The sequence below is a fragment of the Camelus ferus genome, chromosome 7, assembly GCF_009834535.1.
Source record: "Camelus ferus isolate YT-003-E chromosome 7, BCGSAC_Cfer_1.0, whole genome shotgun sequence".
NCBI classification, from domain to species: domain Eukaryota; kingdom Metazoa; phylum Chordata; class Mammalia; order Artiodactyla; family Camelidae; genus Camelus; species Camelus ferus.
In genome coordinates, this window is record NC_045702.1 from 41,371,433 (window position 1) to 41,391,247 (window position 19,815).

At 41.7% G+C, this 19,815-nt stretch overlaps 1 protein-coding gene across 2 annotated transcripts in view; it reads right to left on the reverse strand.

Moving 5' to 3' along the window:
- WIPF3 (WAS/WASL interacting protein family member 3) overlaps positions 1 to 19,815 on the reverse strand; it is a 70,808-nt gene that overhangs the window by 29,915 nt on the left and 21,078 nt on the right. The window lies entirely within an intron of this gene.

A 19,815-nucleotide genomic window follows, 5' to 3' on the forward strand; every position in this document is an offset into this window, starting at 1 on the left:
AATCAATTAATGAGGCCCACCATATTAACAATATAATGAAGAAAAATCACATGATCAATCACATACATTGAAGCAGAAAAAAACACCCAACAAAATTCAACATCCATTCATGATAAAAACTTTCATCAAAGTAGTAATGAAAGGGAAACTCATCAACTCGAGAAACGGCATCAACAAAAAAACTACAGCTAACATGGCACTTCATGATGAAGTATTTTCCCTCTAAGAGCAGGAACAAAGCAAGGACACTCCCTCTCACCACTCTTATTCAGCATTATAAATGGAAGTCCTAGTGAGTACAATAAGGTAAGACAAAGAAATAAGTGGCATACAGGTTGGAAAGGAAGAAATAAAACTGTCTCTATTCATAGACAACATGATTTTCTATGTCAAAAATTTCAACACACACAAAAAAATGAGTGTAAGTGAGTTTAGCAAGGTTTTGGATACAAAGTCAACATACAAAAATTAACTACATTTCTATATACCAGTAATAAACAACTAGAAATTGGAATTTTTTAAAAACTTATGATAACTTAAAATAGCTCCAAGTACATAAATCAAACAAAATATGCACAGGATACAGATTCTAAAAACCATAAAATGCTGATAAAAGAAAGAAGACCTAAATAAATGAAGAGATACACTGTATTTATGAATTGGAGGATTCTGCATAATAAAGATGTCAATTTTCCCCAAGATGATATATAAATTTAATGCAATGTCAAACAAAATCCCAGTAAGATTTTTAATAGACACAGATGTACTGATTCTAAAATTTATGCGGAAAGGGAAAAGAACTAAAAAGCCAAAGCAATTTTGCCAAAGAAAAGTTAGAGGACTCACATTATCTGATTTTAAAACCGACTATATGCACAGTAGTTAAGATGGCATGGTCCTGGCAAAGGGATAGGTCCATAGATCAATGGAGTAGAACAGAGATTCAGACATAAATCCACACAAATGTGGTCAACTGATTTTTGACAAAGGTGCAAAGGAATTTAATAGAGAAGGGCTAGTCTTTTCAACAAATGACGTTGGAACAACTGGACATCTATATGCAAATAAATGAAACTAAACCCAAGCCTCATACCTTATAAATTAGTTCAAAATGCATCATAGATCTAAATGTGCATCTCACAACACCTGAGGAGTAAATGTTGTTCCTTCATTTTTCACCACATAAACCTAGTGACCCTTCCACGTCAGGAGTCCCATTTGTATTTGTTTGACTTTCTTGATCTATAAATCCCAACATTTTAGCCTAAAGTTCTCTACAAAGACAGCTTTGAGTTCTGATTTTTAGAGACAATACCTAAAATGAAAAAACAATCTTAAATAAATGAATGAGTGAATGAATGAATAACATAAAGTAGTATAAAATATTATCTAATGGATCAAAAGAAAGAAACAAGAGAAAGAAGGCAGAGAAGGCAGGATTAAGACCGCATGGTTCTTCCACCCCTCTGCCTTTTTCCCTGTGTATTTTTTAAACCTCTTTTGTAAAGTTATATTTCATTATTAGGAAAATATCTGTTACCTCTAGATGTATACGGACAAAAGGTCGAATATAAAGTAAATACAGGAAATTAGGTACTTTTATGCCACAATTTGTGAGAAAAGTACAAACTCTTCTCCTTGCTCATCTAAGACTGCTGCTCTCACTCATCCTACAGCCAAATTCACCGAGCATCTCCCACGGGCAGGGGCAGAGCAGAGGGTAGCCAGACACTTCCACATGTTACTCGCTGGGTAACGTTCAGGAATGCGCCAGCAGAGCAGGAACACCTAGAATCTACTCAAGCTACTTTGGGCCTTGCTGGCATTAATGCAAAATACATAGGTCACCTCAGAATGAGTTGACTTTGCAGTCCCAGGCTTATGTTTCCAGCTAACCGCTGAATATCCCCACATAAGTGTCCCAAAAGCACCTTGAACTCAACACATCCAAAACAAACTCACTGTCTTCCCCATATCACCCCCCCAATACACACACACTCACACACACACAGCCCTGTAGTCCTCTTACTCCTCTTGTGATATGGATCTCAGCAATACGCTTTGAGTCAACCACCTCAAAACCAAAAACTCCCTGTATCACATGTTTGATGTTCCGTGATTTGTCAAATTTACTTGCTAGCAACTCCACTTCCAAAATGTGTCTCTAATTCCTATCGCCCTTTCTAGTTGCACCACCACTTTTCATGTCCAGGCTTCACTTCTCCCCACACCACTCAAACCACGGCTCCCTTCTAAGCCGTGGGAGCAGGTCAGCCTTCAGGTGTGCAGGCGGAGGTGGGAGGTCTGAGGGTCACAAATTTAAGTGCTCTCATAATACGCCTCTCACTTTCAAAATCTCCTCTCTCCAGTTAAACATTGATGAGGGATGTTGAGGTTAAGGGAGTATATATGTGTGGGTGGGGAGGGCTATGTGCAAACTCTCTGTATTTTCTGCTCAATTCTGCTGTGAACCTAAAGCTGCACTAAAAGAATAAAGTCTATTAAAAAAATTAAAAAAAAACAAATTTCATATTGTCTCTCCAATTTTCTTCTTCAGATCTAGATGAGACATCCACAGAATCGGGATAAAACTCATTTGGCATGGTGTTTAAGGCCTTCCAGAAACTGACCATGTTTCCACCTCCCACCCCACACAGCTTACCTGCTACTCACCAGGTGCAGTTCCCCATCCCCTGTATTGGTGTATCTCAAAGTCAATCCTCATGCAGTCCCTCTATACAATATGCCTCTTTCCTCCGACTCTACCAGTTAAAATCACACTCATCTTCCAAGACATAGCTATAAAGCCTCTTCCAGAGAAGCCTAAATTGATCTGAGGTACAATCAATTCTTTACATTTCAACTCATCCACTTATTATGTAGTAGCCATACATTTTAGAAGTTTATCCCAGGTATACAGATACCAGCTGAGGTTTCCTGAGCCCTTGAGAGCTAGAAGAGACTGGCCCAGAGCCCTTCTTGATGCCCCTGGGGAAGCCCAAAGCCTCCTAAAGACTTCTGCAATTTCAGGGGCATTTATGCCTCACGGGCACGCTGGCTTCTAGGTTCCTATTTTCTTTTCACTCATCCTATCTCTGCTCTACTCTTACAGTCTCAGAAACACAGCTTAAAGCCTTCTGTGATCCTTCCCTTTCTTCCCACTCCCCCCTCAAAATAAAAACCAAAAAACCCAAAACATCCACATAAAGCATTCATAAGACAGTAAACTTTACTGAACTGTGGGTGGAGAACAGGAGGGCTTCCTTTTCCAAGCAGCAGCAGCAGCAGCCTGGCACCGAGCACGGGGCATCCCTGGCCCTTACATGGCCTTTGATCATCCCAGCGCAGGCAGATTTCACCTGGCCCAGCATCCCCACTCACTCACCTCAAACCAGTGTTCTGGCTCCTTTCTCTCACTCCCTTCTTAACTATCTTTTCCCTCTGCTCAACCCCTTATGAACAAAGCAAATTCTTACCCTTGTTTCGTGTGGTACAGTTTAGTCATTCTTATTATTGCCTCATTCCTGCTCTCAAATTCCACCCCCACCCCACCCCTCCACAGTTTATCAAGATATATTCCCAAAGATGGGTCCCTCCTTAAGAATTCTGGTGCCAGTTGCCGAGATCATATGTTTCACATCTTGATGGGCATCTATCCTCCCCAAGTAAGTTCCCTGAAGCAGAAATTCTGTCTCAATCAACCTTCCCAATGCTCAGAACGATGCCTTATATATAATAAACACTCCAGAAAAATTCACTGAAATAAAATTAGTTATTTAATGTGAAAATATAGTGTGAATTTTGAAATAAAAACAAGTATTTCTGTCCTGCGAATCACAGAAGGAGCCTGCCAGAGCACCCACAGTGTGACTCATACAATACCCTCTTACTAATGACACTCCTTGTGTATTTTTAATGAAATGGGGCCATCTCAAACCCTCCCCTAAAAATACAGTAGCATCTGTTTCACTGAATGCCAGCAATTCTCGAGGAGAGCAGAAATAAATGGAAGGTCATGACAGCTGCAATGAATCAAGATGAAACGTAGGCTTTCATTGTTCTTAATGACCATCAAAATGTCTCTGTGACAATTATGACAGGGAAAGAATTTTGCTGAAATGGAACAGACCTATCATCTGAGGAAGTGAATCGTAACAGAATAAAGGGGGGGGGGCTATTTTTAGTTCACTTCACCCAACTGTATTTTTGTCTTCCATCTCCTAAAATTAGGCCTGCTGATTGAGGCTATATGTAATCGGAGTGGTGTAGACTGATGCAACCATTGCTTCCCCAAACTGAGGTACTGTCCTTCCTTTGGACGAATGATTGCTACCTGCTTGGCATCTCAGTGAAGTCAACCCCTCACCCCAAGGAAGGGGCTCTAGTCCTGCTCAGGGAAAGGTCATTTAAAGACCCCCAGGCTACCGGCAACAGTGAGGGTGGCTGTACTTCCAGACTGAAGTCTGTTCAGATGATGAAGCATTTGAAGCACCTTTGAGGACCAGAATATCGATGTAGCCAACAAACATTAACTGCCTTTGAAGTGCCAGATACTAGTTCAATTTTAAGAACCAGTAATACTTGTACTGGCAGGAAATATGACTACATTATATGAATATAAGACACTATAAAAAATTAATACATAAACTATTTTGTTTAAATTACAGTGAAAAAATTCCACTAATCTTTGGTACTTATTCTGTTTGAATAACAAGGCTACCAAAGGGATGGTTTTAAAGAGAATGAATTTTTAACAAACAGAATTTGAATCTTGATGAAAAATCGGATGTTACTAGTGGGGAAGACTGTGCACCTGCAGGGGCAGGAGGTACAAGGGAATTCCCTGTATATTCAGGGAACCCAAAACTACTTTTAAAAATTGTCTATTTAAAGACCTAAACAAGCAATTCTCCAAGGAAGAAATACAAATGATCAATAGGCACATGAAAACATGCTCAATATCACTAATTATCAGAGAAATGCAAATCAAAACCACGATGAGGTATCACCTCACACCAGTCAGAATGACCATCATTCAAAAGTCCACAAATTACAAATGCTGGAGAGGCTGTGGAGAAAAGGGAACCCTCCTACACTGCTGGTGGGAATGCAGTTTGGTGCAGCCACTGTGGAAAACAGTATGGAGATTCCTCAAAAGACTAGGAATAGACTTACCATATGACCTAGGAATCCCACCCCTACTTCAAAAAGACACCTGCACCCCAATGTTCACAGCATTATTTACAATAATAGCCAAGACACTGGAAACAGCCTAAATGTACATCAACAGATGACTGGATAAAGAAGATGTGGTATATTTATATAATGGAATACTATTCAGCCATAAAAAACTGACAACATAATGCCATTTGCAGCAAGATGGATGTTCCTGGAGAATGTCATTCTAAGTGAAGTAAGCCAGAAAGAGAAAGAAAAATACCATATGAGATCACTCATATGTGGAATCTAAACAAACAAACAAAACATAAATACAAAACAGAAACAGACTCATAGACATAGAATACAGACTTGTAGTTGCCAAGGGGGTTGGGGGTGGGAAGGGACAGACTGGGATTTCTAAATGTAGAATAGATAAACAAGATTATACTGTATAGCACAGGGAAATATATACAAGATCTTGTGGTAGCTCACAGCGAAAAAAAATGTGACAATGAATATATGTATGTTCATGTATAACTGAAAAATTGTGCTCTACACTGGAATTTGACACAGCATTGTAAAATGACTATAATTCAATAAAAAAAAAAGTTAAAAAAATAAAATTAAGACTTGCAAAAAAAATCTATTTAAAAAAATCTATTTAAAACACACAGATATGTTCCAGTGTTTATATGGAAATATTTTAAAGAAAATCATAATATTAAAGCACTCTAGTTATCAAAGTCATGGGGTGGGGGCTTCAAGGAAGGGTGGACGTCTCAGAGAATACCAGTAGTGGTGTGCAGCTGGTCCCCAGGAGCTGGAGATCTGGAAGGTGTGTTTTATCACTGAATTGGTGGATGTTTGCACAACTTTTTGACTTGTTTTGTTAACTAATGATTAGACACTTACAACAACAACAAAAATTGTAGAAGCCAAGTACTGTGGAAAGGGTTTAGGGAAAGTTTGCAGAAGCAGAATTTTAAACAATGGATGTGTCAACTTTGAAGCATAATGAAATGAAAATCAAGAAGAATAACCAAAAAAAAAAAAAAAAAAAGAAAGAAAGAAAAAGAAAATCAAGAATAAATTCATTTTTGTGTATCTTTCTCAATTATTTGGGAAAAAACGATGTCACGATTCTGTTTGCAAAAGAAACAACTTGGTTTAGCTTCTGAGCTGCTAGGTTATAAGGGAGCAAAGCTTAATTACACAGAGCCAGGACAAGGGTGAGGCTAAGGGGACTCCTAGGGTGCAGACGGGGTGTATTAAGTACTTAGAATGAGTGCCTGGGCGCTCCCTGCTCTGTCTTCCACCCTGTTGAGGAAGGCGGCTATTTTAACCTGATCCCTAAATGACAAGGTCTGTTATCACTCAGTTCTGGTTAACCTACACTCTTTATTCCTTGCTGCAATGAATACATGTTATTTTGTATTCTTATCTTTTCCTGTGTTTTATCTGAAGGTAGAGACCAGTGGGCTTCACTGATCTGGGGATCTCACAGCCTCACACCATGATTTGCCAAACCACCCCTACCCTCCCGCCTCCCAGACATTAGAGTAACATGCCTATTGACTGGTAAATTTTAAGATATACTAGTGAAAATGTGGCTAAAATTTTTAAAAGTATTCCTCGAACTTCTCATACTGCCCATGAGGTTCTTACACGACACGAATCCTACCGCATCCACCGACCATCAAAGGGTTTGAGCCCATTTTCTATTCAGAGCCAGTGAGGGTTACCCTGAGTCTAACCATCCCCTCCAGCCATAACTGAGCCCCATCGTTCCAGCAAGAACCAGGGACAGCAGGTCCCGAGGAGGGAGTCAACAGCTGCTGTGCAGCCTGCAAGCACAGCAGTTTGCTTTGTGATGGCTGGAAGACCATCCAGTACTGGATGCTAAAACGATCTAAGGTGGCCAGGATCAGACACGGCTCTCCATATAAGCTTCTAGAAATAGAAGCTATCTGCTCATTGATTCTGAAATGCACTACTCCTGCAGCACACTCAGCACTTTATGTCCTTAGAAGCAAGGGCCTCAAAGACCTTTAAACAAGGTCTTAGAGAAAGAAGGCCCTTGCTAATCAGAGATTCTGCATTTTCTAAATAGTAGACAAAATAAGGCAAAACAGAACAAGTGAAAACAAAACAGAAAAAAAGCCCCAAACCTTGGGGGAAAGGATTGTGCATATGCAGCAGGGAACAAAGATGCAGATTCTGTCTGGGGGTGGCTGACTCTGGAACTAGCTTTGCCCCCAGTGACCCTTCCCCGTGGTGTGGTGGAGGAGCTGAGAGGACAGAAGCGGGGTGTCACTGAGCTGATGGAGCTGGTGAGTGGTTTCGGGGTATTCGTTTGCTAGGGCTGCTGTAACAAAGAACCACAGCCTTGGAGGCTTAAACAATTTGTTTTCTCACAGTCCTGGAGGCTAGAAGTTCAAGATCAAAGTGTTGCTAGGGCTGGTTTCTTCTGAGGCCTCTCACTTTGGCTTGCAGACGACCATCTCCTCCCTGGGTCCTCACGTGGTCTTCCCTGTGTGTGTGTGTCTCCTAATCTCTTCTTATAAAGACATTGGTCATACTGGATTAGGGCTCACCCTAAAGACCTTATTTAACCTTAGTTTCCTCTGCAAAGGCCCTATCAGTCACATGTGAGCTTAGAGGGGCACACAATTCAGCCCACAACATGCTGGGTCTATGACTTGCTGTTGAGGCTGTGTAACCACCATCCACCTCCCACTGCTGGGTGCCTCTGACAGTTACCAAGAAGATCTGTGAACAAGCAACATGGCTTAGTTGCTTATTCTGCTTTTCGGTCCTTTGCCTGCCTCCATGGGTCTAAGTTCCTCATTTGTAAAACAGGACACCCAATTCGACCCTGACTCATTATAACAGTGTGTCAAGGTCAAACAGATGTTCAAATTAGCCCACTTGTTGTCACATAGTTTATCCACAATGAAAGATTAATACTGATAATTACTGGTAGATGTTAATACCGTGTGTCAGAACGCCACAAGTCATATTCTAACTTCCAATTTCATCTCACTGAAGATTAAAGATGAGCCACAGCTGAAAATTCTTTTGAAGGCCTCAGAATAGAGTTCTATAAATATGGAGAAAATTCTGGGAGGAGTACATCTCTGGTGCAACCTTTCAAATTCTTTTTATGTTGATGTCACCACCAGTAGGTGGCCTGCCTGTGTAAGATGAGCTTTGCTGTCACCAGCAAACTGCAGGGAGGGTCTGCTCTCATTCATTGACCATGAATTTCTGGGGCAGCTCCCAAGGCCAGGTACCATACTCAGCTCTGCTCATGCCATGAAGGGCAAGGCTGGCATGATCTCCGTCCTTAGGGAGTTTATCAGTGGGCAGTGACGACAGACATTAAACAAATCATCTGAAGTGTAATGATGTTTAAACTTGGCAAGATGCTTCACAGACATGAATGCAGCAGTGAAAAGTGAGCTTTTGTTTTGCAATGACTTCATATGAATTCTAAAACCAGGAAATGTTAGTAAAAGGGAAAAGAGCATCTGTATGCACAATAACACCAACAACAGCCAACACGTCCATGGTTCTTATTCCCTGTTAAGCACTTTACATGTATTAATTCATTTAGTTTTCCCATCAACACATTGATGTGGGTAGTATTTTAACAGAGAACAAAACTGAGGCATAGAAAGTTTAAGTAATTTTGCCCAAGGTCACACAATTTCCAAGAAAGGCACACAGGAAGTCTGGCTCAGAAGTCTTAACCATCATGCTATGTCACCTCTAAAAGAAGGGCCACACCAGTCATGCAAAGGTCTCTGTGGAAATCGAAATGTGAGAAGCACTATCAGAGAAGGCCATTCAGGGATGCCCCAACCATCTCTGCCGTAACCACAGCCTCAGAGGCAAGGTGGTGCGAGGGACAGAATACAGGCCAAAGAGTCCAAAGACACCACCAGCTGAGTGACTCTGAGCAAGGACTTAACCTCTCTGGGCCTCAGTTTCTTCCTCTATAAATCAGAGATAAGTATGCCTTGCAGATGCTGCTGGTGCCCTGCATCATTTCAATTAATTCCTTTACCTCCCCACAGGGTATTATTATTTCCATGTCACCGGTGAGGAAACAAGGTCTAAAAGGGTTTGCCCAGGTTCCAGTGGCCACTAAGCTTGAAGCCAGGTCCATCTGACACAAGCCTGCGGCCTCCCTTGCCAGCGCAGGTGTCCTCCCACTGCTCGGGGGTGGCACAGGGATGCCCACAGGGCACAGTGCTCTCAGGGCCCCCAGAATCATCATTATTATCGGTGGTGACTCTCTACTTTTCCCCATCCCCACCCTAGCCTTCTGCAGTGATTCTCAAGGTGGAGAGGGAATGTGACATGGTCCAAATCTCCATAGTGGCCTTTCAAGAAGTGAGCCAAGACAGGCCACATTTCGAATGAGTCTTACTCCCTTAGCAACTGGCTTCTTTAAAAAAAAAAATCCTTTCTATTGGATACAACAATGCACTTTTGGTGTGCATTTTTTTTAAGCAATAGTTGTGAATTAATGGCAAAAAAAGCAACTCATTTACCAGCCCTAAATTGTGTTTACATGAAGGGCCCCTGAGCTACAGGAGTGGGTTGTGCTGGGCCCTTCTGCCCTGTGTGTGGGGCCTGAGGACTCCAGGGCACTGCATTCCCTTCCTGTCATAGATCTGAGCCTCAGCATTATCGAACTTTTTTTTCTTCCAGTCAAACCAATAATATCTTCCAGAAAACTTGATGGTCTGCAATGCCAAAAGTGTAAAAATCTGTAATTCATAGTTGTGAGGTTGAAAAAAGTCCCCAGGTGCCTATGATCTGACCTCTTGAGAATCACTGTTCAACCACTCGAACCCGTAAGGGTGTTTTTGTTGGTTTATTTGTTTTGTTTTTTAAGTATTAACACACTTTCCAAGCTATCTCCATGGCCAAAGGTTTTGCCTCAGAGTGGGTTTTAAAGGTCGTTTCCCCTCACTATCCTTTGGAATTCTTCAGCACATAACCACAAGAGGCATCTTAGCCAGAGAGGAGAGAATGCTGAAGGTGAAAATCCTTCCCTATCTGGGTGACCTTGGTGTTGAGAAGAGTTGCTGGCTGGGAAAGCTTTGCTTCAATAATTCCCACCTTGTTCTCTGCGCTTTGTCTGAGGAGAAGGCACCAGCTAGTGCTGGGTGTCCTTGTACCAGGGCGGAGAACAGCACCTGCAAGTTGCACAACTATTGTTTGTTATCTGGTGTTCGCACTAGGTCTCAAGGTCTATTTAAATAAAAAGTAGCAAGGGAGACTGTGACCTCCAGCCTCGCAGCTTCTCTGACACTCCCGTTCAAAGTCACTGGTCGCAATTCTAAGTCTTGGGAGAAAGAAAAATTTCATAAAGCAACTCAATGATTAGAGATGACACCTCTGCTGGAAATGGTGCTAAAAATCTTAACCTTAACCCCTAGAAAACCAGGAGCTGGATTATGTGGGGAAAGGAGACAATGTAGATAATTTTAAGCAGATGTTCTGTGCCTACATAGGTCATTTTTTAAAAATTAAAAAGCATGTAATATTTGGTCTCAAACATCCATTTGAATTAGTAAAGCATGCTACATATTCCCTCTTCGGTCTTGCTAAATCACATCTATTTTAAGGTTGTTGATGTCCATTAAAATTTTTATTACAGAAATTAACAGATACAAAGTTGAAGAGTATAATGAGTTCCCGTAGCATTATCCAGCTTCAACAATTATCAACTCACAGCCAATCTTGTTCTATCTTTACGATGACCTGCTTTTCCCCTCCAAATCCCTGCTTATTAAAAAACCTGTATCTAACATTGCATAGTATCAAAGAAAAGAGCTCGTAAAATATAACAACAATATTACTAAATAAAATTAACTATAATTCTTTATATCAGCCAATATCCCGTCAGTGTTCAAATTCCCTTGGTCTAACAGGAGAGTTTTAAATGGAAGTTTGGGCCAGGCAGAGAAAGACCAAGACACAGCTTTTGAATCTCCGTATCCCGAGCACCCCTTAGCTGCCGCAAGGCCCCAAGAACATCCTTCTTTGCTTTCGATAGGGGCTCAAAGCCAGGAGATCTAGAATTCTTGCGCAAGCACCACGATTAAACCTTCCAGGGAAACGTGTGCCCTTCCCCTAGGCAGCCGCCTGGTCTGCTACTGCCAAAGCTGCTTGTAAAATGACAAACTAAACAGCAGCTGAGAAAACAGAGCCTCCTCTAAATGTTTAAAATATTTGAACCAGGCTGCCATTTCACTGGAGTGCATCTTAAAGGACACCCTCCCAGATCTCCACGCACCCCTCACTCACAACCGCCATCCCACTGCCGAGGGCTCACTCTAATCTGTGGTTGATTCCAGGTGCCTCCCGCTGGCACCCATGGACTCAGGCCACTCAACGCAGCATGAGCATGAAAGAGGAGAGAAAGCAAACCATTTGCCTCTTTAGGATCATGCTACAGGCGCAGGCGCTGGACAGTGGACTTGCAACCCCTGAAACCTAGAAGTGCTAACCTCAGCCCTCCTGTTTTGGGACTCTTTTCAGACTGCGGCCTGACTCCCCACTTTGAAAACCTCAGGCTCCCAACCTTGATACTGGCATCTGGTGTCTGACCTCCTGCCTACCTGCACTAACCTCAGGGGCCTTCGCCCTCAACTTATCAGTCCCAGATCTGGTTATCTGCCCAGTTGTTTCCTGGTTCCTGAAATAACAGAGCTGCCATTGACTAGGCAGGCATTCAGTGAACAGCAGCTTCAGTCGCTGTCTAACAAGCTCCCCACAACAACCCCACGATTTGGGCATTCAACACGTACACGCCGAATGCCTACTGTGTGCAGGCACTGCTCAAGTGTTTAGGATACACTGAACAAAAGACACAAAACCCCTCCCTTCATGCAGCTCCCACTCTTAGGGGCAATGCCCTAGGAAGTGGCTGTTGTTGTTCCCATTTACAGGTGAGGAAACTGAGGCTCAGAGTTACTAGGTAATTTGCTTGACACCATAGAGCTGATAAACAGCACGGCAGGGAATCAGTTTCTGTAGGACTTTAAACCCCACATGTATTGGTTTCTGGTTTTGATCACACCATGCTGCATCATTACATGATTCCTACTAAAACCAATGGCCTGAAACACTGAGTGCTGAACAGACGATGGAGGAACAGATATGCTTTTCACCTTGTATGTGGTACAGGTGGAGTCCTGCTTTCACCAGCTTGAAAACACATTCACACTCCTCCATTGTGAACAGACCTTATTCAAATGGAAATCTGTTGCTGCCATGTACAAGACGGGAATACTGTGTTGCTTTCCCAAGTCTATTCTCTTAGAAACAATAATGAATTGGAATGGGGAGTGCTGTGCCAAAGGACATTAATGGCTTTAAAAATAACACCCAGGTGTTAAGTTGTGCTATCCCTAAATGTGTTACTTCTGATCTAACTGCATTCGCTTTATAAAATATTCTTAGTAAAATGTGAGTATGTGTTGTTCTGACAGGACACAGCATAGAATGTGTTCTGGCTTTCAAGGCTTAGGCAGGTGGAAGATGTAAAGTAGTGATTGGTTAGTTCACAGCGGGTTTGCTTTGTGAATTAAAATATCTTCACTATACTCACTGGTTCAGGGAGTCATGCTAGGTACTGAGTGCCTACTATGTGCCCAGTACTGACCTCAGCACAGACTCCCAGTCTCAGAGTCACTCACTAATTGCTCGCTGGTCCCAAGATCCTTTCATCCCTCGCTCTGTTCAGGAGTCAACTCAAAGCACGAGCAAAACCCATCCAGGGCCCAATGCTCAAAGAAGCATGAAAATCAGGTGACTAATTTAGAAGACAAGAGGATTCTTTAAAGATGAAACTTCAAGGATCCCATATTCAGGAGATACATAATAAAGAAGCAATGCAAGGGACAAAGTTCTGGCCTGTGAGTAGTCAACTGTACTTTCAGCACTTCCACGACTGAGCCCAGTCTTCTCTGGAGTTAAGTTCTAAACTCTTCAGACGCAGAGCCACACAGCCGGGTAATTCTGTGAAGCCAAAGCTCAGTAAATTTGCATGATGGCTTGGTCAAGGTTAAGGACACAATCTCCGGTCACTGAGCTCAGAGGCATTTACACTCTCCGCTGTGTGCCCAGAATTGTTAATGGCAGAGACCTCATTTTCCCGAGCCCTTAAAGAGCCCAGCTGTAAGCTAAAGACAAGATAAAACTAAGTTCCTCTGCCTTGTACCTGCTTCTTTAATGCTGATTCTCTGCTGTTAAACCATGGGTTTTATAAAGAGAGTAGCCTGCAAAATGTTTTCCCTCTTAAAAAAGAAAAGAGGAGAAAAAAAGGAGAAAAAAAATCAATAAGCAAGTGAGGGGAAATGATGGAACCGGAAAGAAAAGAAAAAAAAAGAGCAATCTTAGGAGGAGGCTTGGGGATACAGGAAGAAATCTGGGAGCTCTGTCCTAGGTGTGAGAATGGGAAACCACTGACTTCCTGGCTCTTAGATTCAAGGGGGAGGGGAAAATTCAAGGAATCCCTGAGAAGGCCTATATCAAAGGGCAGCTGGCTTAGTGGTTCAGAACAGGGACTCTGGCACCATTCTGCCTGCATGCAAACCATGGCTTTATCAGTTATTAGCTGTGTGATCCAGGGTAAGTCACTTCCTCTCCGGGCCTCCGTTAACTCACCCATAAGATGAGAATAACAACAGTACCTGCCTCAAAGCGTTACCGCGAGGATTAACTCAATCATGTGCGAAGCACTCAGAACAACACAAAGCATTCAGCAATCACTACATAAATGTTCGATGCTACAGTCATCAGTGCTGCTTATTCCACCCGTACACACATTTGGAAGCAGTAGAGCACAGAGCAGTAAGGCTCTCAGAGAGCCTGGGGAGGAATCCAGCCTCCACGACTTACTGGCTGTGTGACTGGGCATCTTAATAATGTCTCTGTGCCTCAGTGTCCTCATCTATAAAAGGGCACTATCAAGCCACCTCACTGGACTGCTGTTAATAGGAACTGAGATAATCCATGCTAAGTGCTTGGCGCAGTACCGGGTATTCAGTAGCTATTCAGTAGATGCCTGTTACTATTCCTGTGCCTTATTACTATATGTGAACAGTTGGTAAATGATCATTCATTCCTTTTTCTTTCTTAAAACCTTTCCTTGTAAGTATAAAAGTAATAAATGCTTCATGTAGATACTTGAGAAAATGCAGAATCATTCAGAAAAGAAAAACAGAAACCACACATCTGGCCCCTAGATATCCAGCCATGTTATACGTGGACTATTTCCCTGCCATCTTCATCTGAGAGCACACGAGTGAGCAATACACACAGTCCTGTTTTGTTTTATATGGTTGGGGCCACACTATCCATATGTAGCCTGCTTTTACCACTCATGTTGCCTGTCTTTTCATTAAATATCCTAGGAAACGTGACTTTACTGGCTACCAACACCCCACTGCAGAGATGTGCTTGTGCTAGGAGGGGCCCAGGCCCCCCGCCCCTCACTTGCAGCTTTTTTGATCAGATCAGGACTGGATATCTGATGGCCAGCAACAACCTGGTGTTGGTGGGTTTCCCCCCTTTCATGGCAAGAAAGGAAAGAGCAGTTGGGGGTAGAGGTACCTGGCTCCAAAGACCCCTGGCTCTAAACCATGGTGGCCCTCCTCAGTATGACAGTGCATGTATGAAAAGAAATCCTAGCTTAGGGGCAGTGGCTCGCTGGCAGTTTTTCTAGGAATTGTTAGCTACCCTGTAAAAGATTTCAAAGGCAAAGAGCCAGCAGATCCGGGTACAAAATGAAGCTCAGGTTAGTAATCGCTGCTACCGAGATGGCAGGGGCTTTCAGGGCTGCCTTTGGCCTCACCGCCCATGGCAGCTTCCTGCCACATCCCTCAGCTCAGATGCTCAGATGCCGCGTGTGAGTGGCTTAGGGGCCCGGGCTCCTATGAAATTTGATAAAGGCCCTTAACAAGCGCTTGCAGGCTTTTCTTGCCAGGTCCCAGGCGTTCTTCGTGCACCATGGCTGCCCCCCGCCCACCATCGCAAGCGGCTCCTTTTTTTCCTGTCACCCCTTCCACCTCACAGCTGTGAAAAAGAAACACATTTAAATACCATCCTGAATGGCCCTTTGGAAGTATGAGTGGCAGGTCCTGCCACACCTCTCTCACAGACCAAGTAAACCTGCTGCAAAGACTGCCTCGTTTTTACCCTGAAGCTGCGCTACTGCTCGGGAGTGCAAACCGGCAAAGGAGAGAAGGAGAATCACGTTTTTAAAATTACTGGAAGACAAAGACGCACTTCTGCAAACTCAAGCAGAGACCAAATGTCCATTTAATACTATCCTAATAGCCTGGCCTAATGCAAAAAGCCTTCTCCTTGTCCCAGTGTCCACTGTCAGCCCTGGGTAAATGTCCCCAATCCTCATTAGCAACACTAATCAAAGCACCAGTGTCAGGAAAATCTGAATGACAGTATTTAAGAATTTTTAAGGCTCTCATTATTCCAAATGCACCAGTCAATATGCAAATTACCTCTTCCAGAATATAGAGTAATTCCCAATTCTGCTGAGCCCCTTCCACCTGGGGCCCCCCCGACCCTGCCTTTTTTTTTTTTTTTAACCACAGCAAACACAAAACTCCAAAACAGGCTCTCATGGGACTTCAGATACCACTCCTTTTTCCAAATTTTTTTTCCCAGATTGACATTTTTTTATACCACATGAGCTCCTGCATCCTAGAGGAGGTGGGAAAAACTCCCAATGGAAGGCACAGCCGGTATTTCCTGACGCTGGAAAGTCTACCTTGTCCATGAATCATGCAATCCTTACACTACAAGGAGAAAAATTATCTCACTGAGTTTCCTGAATGCAAACAAAGGCTCTGGCAAAGAGTAACAAGGGAACAGAACAGTGAAGGGCCACAATGTGCTTCTCACTGTAACCTCCCTCCAGCGCTTTGTTAAACATTACCTGTCGAACAGGCGGGTGGGGGAGTACATGGCACCATGGCGTCTTTCTACTTAAGGGTTTTGCTTTTCATGAAAAATAAATCATTATCAAGCCAGTTTCCTTTTTGTTTTTAGATAATAAGACACAGGCCTTCCTTAGGAGAGCTGTTTCCTCCTTGGGATGTTTAAGCTTTGAACAGCAACATTAAAAAAATAATGCTTATAAAAGTTAATAAATCTCCTGCTGTGGCCATGACCCTCGTGCCAGGCTTTGCCTGGGCAACCCAACTCCAAAGAATTTATCAGCTGGTCAGAGACACATACACTCTCTTCCTCTTTTGTAGACAGTGTTATACAACTGTGGCAACACCCACCCCCCCAACTCACCATCACCACCAACAACAAAAAAACCAGAAATCACAGGACCTCAAGGAGTTTATTTTCACATCCTGAACACTACTGAGGGGCCAAAGTAGATTTGAAAACAAAAGTTTAGTAAAATTCTGCTCATTTCAGAAATCAAAACTATTGTATTTTCTTTAGATTTTTTTTAAGTTACATTCTGTAACCAAAGCAACAATAATTATAAGTGGACCAATGTACTATGCTGGCCATTTCAATAATTGTTATTGGCTATCAGAGGGATGAGCCAAAGGAGTAAAGCTCAAAAGACAGGGAAATAGAGGGCAAGAAAAGAAGGGAAACCAGATGATGAGAGCTGTCTGGCTTTTAGTTAGAGCCTGCTCCAAAACTTCAGCAAGCCCCATCAGCCCATCTCTTGGTTCCAAGATGCATGTTAGGGAAGAGGAGGAGATGAGGATGGGAGGGGCAGGAAGGGGAAAGGTGAGGGATTGGGAGGGGAAAATCAAAAAACTTATAGCCTTGGTCTCAACCCCAGGTCTTCCAGAGCTAAGGAGAAGCCTGATAGGACCCGTTTCATTACAGACATACCACACAAAACGCCCCCTCCTTGCAAAGGTGACAGAATAAAATCTGCCATGCTGGTCCATAAGCATAGGTGTTCAAAGTCCTGAACACTGCTAATGAAGAGTTTAAATTCATTTCCCAACCCTGTTTACACAGATATTCATTCATGACTGCATCCATCCATTCATTTAATGAGTGCAATGCCTATTGTAAGCTAAACGCTAGGGACAGAAAAGACCACAAAACAGAAAATGTGGACCCCCTTCAAATAAAAACAAACTTAAAAACTGATAACTGCTATGAAGGAGGGGATTAAACGTATGTTATAAATGCTAGTGTGGGGTGTGAGGAAATGATGCCTCGAGGAAGTGATATCTGAGCTGAGCCAAAAGAGCTTTCCAGGCAGAAGGAGCAGCCATGCTAAAGCCCTAAAGTAGGAGACATGGGGAGGGGGGCACAGGGTGAGGTCTGAGAGGCAGGCAGGGGCTGGGTCATGCAGGTGGAGTGGGCTATAGTTAAGAGGGGGATGGGAAGTCCTTGAAAAGTGATGCAGGGGAGGGACATGATCGGATGCCAGTGGACCAAGATCACTGGCTGCTGATGACAACAGGAAGGCTGACTGAAGCCAGCTACCTTGTAGGATACGTGTTGGCAAACTTTTTCTGCTAAAGGGCCAGACAGTGTTTTAGGCATTGTGGGCCAAGAGGCAAAATCATGGATGCTCTGTGAGCACCGTACAACAAAAAAGAAAACAAATTTCTGCACAATTATTGATGAAATTAAAAATACAACAATAATAGAGTATAATTTTAAAAACACAGTTAACCAGTGAGAAGAATGGAGTTCTTCTCCGGGGAATAACAAGTTGTTTAATTGGTGTTCTGCCACTGTATCATAAAAGCAGCCATAGACACTATGTAAATAAATAAGCATGGCTGTGGTCCAGTAAAACTTTATTTATGGGCTGAAATTTGAATTTCATGTATTTTTCATGTGTCACAAAATATAATTTTTCTTTTGATTTTTTTCAACCATTTGAGAATATAAAAACCATTCCGAGCTCAAGGGCTCTAGTTTGCCAACCTCTGTTGTAGAAGTTCCCACATTCTGGATGTGTCTAATTGCTTGCTCAGAGAACACTCATTTTTGACAGATTACTGCAGAGTGATGCTATGTATTTCTGGTTGCATCACAGAAAAGGTTTGTGATAAAGGTCATTCCCTGACAAGTTTGATCTATGTTAAAAGTACATTTCCCCCTTTTTAATTAGAAGTAATCTGTGGGTGATACTTGAGATCCTGTGAACATCCTGTTACCCTAAAACCTTTCACTACGTGGTTTCAGTTTTCATGGATGATCCTTGCCTGAGTCAATCATTACACTGGAAGTTACAAAATAATTTTGATGTGATTATTCAGTGGCTGCCTAGTACACTGTTTGGTGGATTACATAATAATTTTTTATTGAATTTTCTGGTTTTAAATATTTAGATTCTTTCTTTTCTTTTTTGGTTGCTATTACAAGTAATGCTTTCATTAACACCCTATGGCTAATTATTTTTTGTACATCAATGATAAGTTCCTTAAAAGAAATTACTTGAAGTGAAACTAGGTCATCAAGTATAATCACTTATTAAGGGGTTTTGATCCACATTAAGAAATTGTGTTTTAGGGAATTATACCAATTTTTGCTCCTATTAAGAGTTATACACAAGTTTATACTGTTTAGCACAGGAACCTATATTCAATATTTTGTAGTAACTTATAGTGAAAAAGAGTATGAAAAGGAATATATACATGTATTTGTATAACTGAAACATGATGCTATACACCAGAATTGACACAACATTGTAAACTAATTATACTTCAATAATAAACAAACAAACCAACCTAATCTCCCACCAAAAAAATAAAAGAATGTTAAGTGCCTGATTCCTAACACTCCAGCTAACATTTAAAAAGTACCATTACCAAACTGATAGATGAAAATGGTTTCTCATTATTTTAATTTATGTTTATTCAATGGTAGTAAGGCTGAAACATTTGTATTTCTTCCACCTGGTCTTATCCTGGGCCCATTTTTCTATCCATCCTTTCCATACTGACCCACAAGAGCTCTCTATACTCTAAGGATGTTAATTCTTTGCCTATCATAGGCATTGTAACTATTTTTCCGAGAGTGTAGAAAAAATGTGTTTTGAAAAATACTGAAATTTACATGGTTATTTTCCTCCTAAATTGATCTGTTCCTCCCCGAGATAGCAAAAAAACGAAGAAAAAATTTAGGAATGGGGGAGGGAATGCAAAAAATTAATGAAACGTAGAATTACTTTTATTTATTATGAACTTAACATCTTAAAAGAAAAAGAATTCCCTAATGAAATTTAAAATTTTGTTATCAGCCTTCAAAATTCTCTTCTGATCTTTGCTATTTATTATATATATAGTTGATTTCATGATGCACAAAATGTGCATTGTAGTTAATCCATGATTCCATATCGACTTTCCATAGCCAGCACAGTTATAAATGTAATTTTTTATTAACACTATGGCATAATTCAATTTTTGATTAACAGCATGACATAATACAGTTCATTTAGTTCTCACAATCCATTTAAGATCAAATTTTTCACTAGAATAAATAGTTTTGCTGTGCATAACCTTGTATAAATTTCTTTTTTGGTTCCTTTAGGGTTAAATTCTTAAGTCAGTCTCAAAAATTAAACTACTTAATTACCAGGGGAAAAAGTGATACATTCAGGCTTATTGT